A 5,472-nucleotide genomic window follows, 5' to 3' on the forward strand; every position below is an offset into this window, starting at 1 on the left:
CACACACACACACACACACACATATATATATATATATATATATATAGCAGAAGATTAGTAAAAGTCCCAGACATAGATAAATCAGTAGAAGTTAAGCGAATAGAAACAACAGCAGCAACAAAATATAAATATCAATTATAACAACAATAACAATAGTGATTAATACAGTTCTGTATTTAAGAGATGAAGAATTATGTACATTATTTTCATTTGATGGATATTTGTCCTCATCTTGTTTGTTGTTAACATAACGTTTCGGCTGATATACACTCCAGCCTTCATCAGGTGTCTTGGGGTGTCATCAGGTGTCTAAGGTATTTTTCGATGTTGTTATTATTATTACTATTATTCAGGTCACTGCCTGAAATCGAACTCGAAATCTTGGGGTTAGTAGACCGCGTTCTTAACCACTATGCCATATGGCCATGGGCAATTATGGAGTGAATTTTAGGGCTTATAAATCTAATGTTCTCCTATCTTTCCTTAATACCAGTTCCCATATGCTATTCATATCTGCACTCGGTCTGCTTAGGTGGTTGTTGTGTCCTAGCATATGTGCTGCTTTTAGTTTTCGTATTTTCCATTGGTGTTCTCTGTCTATTATTCTAACTTCATCCCACAGGGTCTCAATTTTTCCATACATGATCAGCTATACCCGATTTATCAATATCTCCTCGTGTCACAGTTTTGCGATGTTCTTCTACCCTTATTTTGAGGGGGCGACATGTTTCACCTTTGTATAACCTACCACAGCTGCATAGGATGGAGTACCCACAGTTTTGGGTTATATTCTCTTTTATTGGTGGTTTTACCCGAAGGAGATATTTGCGAAGTGTTGTATTACTCTTGAATACTGTCCTGATGTCATATGGGCCGCATATCTTTTGTATCTTTTCGGAGAGGCCTTTCACATAGGGTAGACAGACTGTAGACAGTTTATTGGTTTCATCCTCTCTTTTCTTCATAATTGGAGTAGATAGTATGTTTTTGGGGTAGTTGTTGCTTAATAGATTGTTACTGAGCTTGATCATTTCTTCGTGGTGGGTATCACGATCGGTACTTATATTCTTTGCTCAATGTTTTAGGCACTGAGCAATCCTTCTTTTTACACTGTATGGGTGGTGGGAATTGAAGTTAAGGTAACCTCCAGTGAAGGTCGGCTTGCGGTGTACGGTTGTGCTGAATCCATACATGATGCGTGTTATTAATACGTCCAGGAATTATCTTTTTCCTTTTCCATTGTGAACTGTATGGATGGCTTTATTGAGTTCACATGACAAACCTTGAAAATCTTGTTCTCAACTTGGGATTCGATGCAATGTAGAAAACATGGTTATTAAGTTCGGCAGGAAATACCCGGAATGTCACCAATATAATGTAGAACGAAAAAAGAAAAGAAACAAAAGGTACAAAATGCTCCTCGTCCTTAACCACGAATTGTGATTCGAGAGCAAGCATAATCAAATCGGACAAAAACCCCGTCAAACAGCAGAAAATAACAATACCACCAACAACGACCAATAATAATGGTTTCAAATTTTAGATCAAGGCTAGCAATTTCAAGGGAGGGGGTAAGACACTTATATTGACTCTAGTGCTCAACTGATATTTCCCCAGAGAAGCTCGAGCGCGATCGCGGTTGTTCGGTAAGGCGCTGGAATCCTGAAATGGACAGAGGGGGAGCTAAAGGAGATGGACAGGAAGTCAAAAAAGCTCCTAACGATTCATGGAGCCCATCATCTACGTGCAGAACCGATTGCCTATACACGAAGAGAGCAAATGGAGGAAGGAGGCTGATAAGTGTAGAAGACTGCGTGCGTATCGAACTCAAGAGTTTAATGAGATACCTAGTCCAAAGTAAGGAAACAGTTAGGAACGAGGGAGTATTGAAAGCAGAGAAAAAAGAAGGAAAACAAACGGAAAAGTACAAAAAGGACATGAAGAAGAATTACGCAAGAAAGAACTACACAATCAATTGCATGTAGACACAACAGAAGTTGCTGGAAAAATTAGGTGGGATTGGCTAAAGAAAGGAACAATAATAAATGAGACCAAGAACACCATACTGGCAGCACAGGATCAAGCTCTGGCCACAAGCTGAAGGGTCAGCCTGAGGAATGAGTAAGTGTCTCCGCTGTGCCACATCTGCAATAGAGTGGATGAAATCATTGCCCATATCTCGAACGAATGCCTTAGACTTGTCCAAAACCACTACAAGTTGTGGCGACACGATCAGGTAGCGGGAGTGCTCCATTGGAAACTGTGCGGAAATTGGAAGCTAGAGAGAGGCAAGACGTGGTATGAGCTCAAACCGTAGAGAGTGACAGAGTCGGAGATTAGCAAAATCCTCTGGGATTTCCCAATCCAAACAGATTAAGTACTAGAGCATAATATACCGGACCTAGTGGTGGTGAACAAGATGCACCACACATGCTATATAGTTGACGTTGCATGCTCCTTTGATCCACGAATAATCAAGAAGGAAGGGGAAAAGATAGATAAATACAACCCTCTTAGGTACGAAATAGCCTGACTATGGAAAATGAAGAAGGTGAAGATAGTGCCAATTATTGTTGGGTCCTTGGGGACAGTATCAGAAGGCATCAAGAGGAATATAAAGGAAATTGTATAGAGTAGCCAGTAGAACTATTGCAAAAGGTTTGCCTCCTTGGCACGACCAGAATAACCAGGAAAATATTAGACAGCTGAAAAGAACGAAAAGCATGGTACCGTTGGCTGCAGGTAGTGAGACCACTACGCATGCAACACTCCAGGAGCTCCAACAAAACCTGTTATAAAGAGAAAATAATAATAATAATAATCCTTTCTACTATGGGAACAAGGCCTGAAATTTTAGGGGAGGGGTTAAGTCGATTACATCGACCCAATACTCATCGAGCCCAAAAGGATGAAATGCAAAGTCGATCACGAAGGAATGTGAACTTAAACGTTAAGACGGACGAAATACCGCTAAGCTTTAGGCCCAGCGTACTAACCATGCTGCCAACTCGCCACCTTTATAATAATAATAACGGTTTCAAATTTTGTCACAAGGGCAGCAATTTTGGGGGAGGGGATGAGTCGATTATATTGACCCAAGTGTTCAACTGGTACTCATTTTATCGACTTCGAAAGGATGAAAGGCAAAGTCGACCTCGATGGAATTTGAACTCAGAACATGAAGACGGGCGAAATGTTGCTAAGTATTTTTGTCCAACGTGCTAACAATTTTGGCAGCTTACCGCCTTAAATATGTACCCGATTGAATAAAGGAATACAATGCTGTGTATGTGTGTGTGTGTGTGTGTGTGTGTGTGTGTGTGCATTAATGTTTGCTTTTAACCTTTCGTGGGTCGACGGGGTCAATTGGGATCTTTGCAGATTTTAAAAGTTATGCAACTTTTACATTTATTTAAATGATTTTAATCTCATTACTTTTGTAGTCAATAGTTTACAATAGCATACAAATTTCGAGAAAAAATTTCCAATCATATGGATTTTATAGCATAAAATATGGTAATTGAGGTCCAAATGGACCCCATTGGCCTTCTGTGAAATTATTTTCTTCTGTTCTTTTTTCAGATATTCTGATAAACTATATGTCAATTTTCTTCGTATTAGTACTATTAGAAATGTTGATTTCTTTCAATAAAAGTTTTTTCAGTCACTAGATTATATTTTATTTCTCCTCCATTAAACGCTAATAATAACAGATGCATTTCTATAAAGGGCTAAATTCCTTGTTCCTTATTATGCACTCACTAATATATACAAGATTAAACAAATGTTACTTTATAGATAGTGCGGAAATGTGCTAAAATAAAAGGGGGTCCCTCGGGACCCCAACGGCCTTTTTTGTAATTCCAGCCCCCTCGGTCAACGAAGGTTAAGCCTTTCTTCTATAGGCACAAGGCCTAACATTTTTGTGAGAGGGGGCTAGTTGAAGTTGATTACATCGACTCCAGTGCTTCACTGGAACTTATTTTATAGACCTCAAAAGGATGAAAAGCAAAGTCAGATATGGTGGAATTTGAACTCAGAAAGTTAAGGCGTACCAATTACCGCCGCACTTTTTGCCCGGTGTGCTGACGATTCTGCCAACTTACAAAAAAAAAAAAAAACTGTATGATCATCTTGAAAGAAATGGACGATCAGCAGATGAACATAAGTGCTGCAGGATCGTGAAGGAAAGGATCACAAGGAACAAAAGGACCAGTCGCTAATAGAGAAGGCAAATGTGAGGAACTGCCGGAGAAGGTTGACAAGCTAACCAATGACTTGCATTGACTATAAGTAGGCACGTGATATGGTGCTTCATTCGTGGATTCTAAAATGCCTGGAGAAGGTCTGGGTAGTTAAAAATATGATATATTTAATCAGGAGCAGTATGAGGAACTGGAAGATGGTTTGCACAGCAGGTGGGAGGGAAATTGAACAAGTCAACAACAGGAGGGGAATCTTACAGGAGGTTCCGAGTCATCCTAGCTGTTAGCATATTACCGCTAATTTACTTGATATAATCAATTCATGCTATTGACTGGCATTTTATTTTATCGACCCTGGAAGAATGAAAGGCGAATCTAACCTCAGTTTTTCGGTGTTGATTCATTAATTCTCAACGAAATTATACAAGAATCCACGGAATCATTGTTTATGTTTATTTTATGCATTGGTAAACAGATAGAAATCTATTCTTCCTCTATTGCCTCGGATTGAACACAACACTGCAAGCTAACGAGTCACTCGTCAATTCTAGAGCTTTGCTCTCCTTGCAATGACAAATAACATATCAGCTATATCGGCAAAGACCCAGGTGAACTCGTAGATCATTGAGAGTTAAGTATCTTAGCTATGGGTACATGAAACATTTATTATAAGACTACTACGACCTCTTGGTTGCCAATATCCACTCGACTATGTTCCCAACTGTACAGATCTCATTAGTAAATGAAACTAAATATTTAATATTTCGCTATTAACGAAAACCTGTTTGACACAACACTTAATTTTAATTAATCTGTTATTGGTTAGGGGAAGGTGTGGTATCAATAATGTATTTTAGATCGTTCTACTGAGAGGATTCGCCATTAATGGGTGAGATATTAGAATGAATAGACAAAAACAGGACTAAAATTGTGCTAAATACGTATTAAGTATGTAAGCGTTTATAATCGTGATCCACCTAATTAAGATCAAAATATGTCAACGTCATATCCTCAAAATTTCTGACATAAAACATTACCGTTATAACTTATCTTTTATCCCAGACGGGACCTTGATGACTGCCATGAGGCAGGAAAGTATACTAGTCCTTATATATTTGATACTCTATATTTAATACTCAATATTTCATATATTCAATAAGACAAGACATTCAATACTTCATTTCATTTTACTATTTATATTATATATTCCATATTCTATATCCCACATTAATTTTATAAAAATATAAATAAAACATAAAAAACAGAC

Source organism: Octopus bimaculoides, chromosome 17 (assembly GCF_001194135.2).
Source record: "Octopus bimaculoides isolate UCB-OBI-ISO-001 chromosome 17, ASM119413v2, whole genome shotgun sequence".
In the NCBI taxonomy this organism is placed as follows: domain Eukaryota; kingdom Metazoa; phylum Mollusca; class Cephalopoda; order Octopoda; family Octopodidae; genus Octopus; species Octopus bimaculoides.